The sequence below is a fragment of the Nanorana parkeri genome, unplaced genomic scaffold (genome assembly GCF_000935625.1).
Source record: "Nanorana parkeri isolate BGI_ZX_2015 unplaced genomic scaffold, ASM93562v1 scaffold2787, whole genome shotgun sequence".
NCBI lineage: Eukaryota > Metazoa > Chordata > Amphibia > Anura > Dicroglossidae > Nanorana > Nanorana parkeri.
The window spans coordinates 1-703 of NW_017309055.1; positions in this window are offsets into that span (position 1 = coordinate 1).

Genomic DNA, 703 nt, shown 5'->3' on the forward strand with positions numbered 1-703 from the left:
GTGATTGATAACACAACTATCCAACCCTCCCCCCCATGCCAGGGTGCTAGGTCTCATCCATGACTCGCACCTAGGGTTGCCACCTGTCCAGGATTCGCCCGGACTTTCCGGGTTTTGAATGCTGTGTCAAGGTTTCATGGCAGCAGAAACCCGGACACAAGATGTCAGGCAGACAGGGGCAACCTAAATTAGGATAGGGGTTACTGGGCCCCCCACTGAAAATAGTCTCAATTCTGATATTTACATATGAATAAGCCACAACTTTTAAAAATATCAGCACGTCGCTAGAATGTTCGGGTTTCGCTTGAAAAAAAGGTGGCAACCCTACTCGGACCACACCTTTCTTCCCCACATCCAATCGCTATCCAAATACTGCCGACTTCACCTTTGTAACATCTCCAAAATACACCCCTTCCTCACCAATGAAACCGCAAAATTACTCATCCACTCCCTTGTTATATCTCGTCTTGACTATTGTAACTCCCTCCTCATTGGCCTACTTCTACACAGGCTCCTCCCCCTTCAGTCTATCATAAATGCTGCTGCTAGACTAATCTACCTAACCAACCAACCGCTCAGTGTCTGCAACACCCCTCTGCTGATCCTTCCACTGGCTTCCATCACCCACCCCCCTCTGCTGATCCCTCCACTGGCTTCCATCATCCACCCCCCTCTGCCAATCCCTGCACTGGCTTCCACTCGC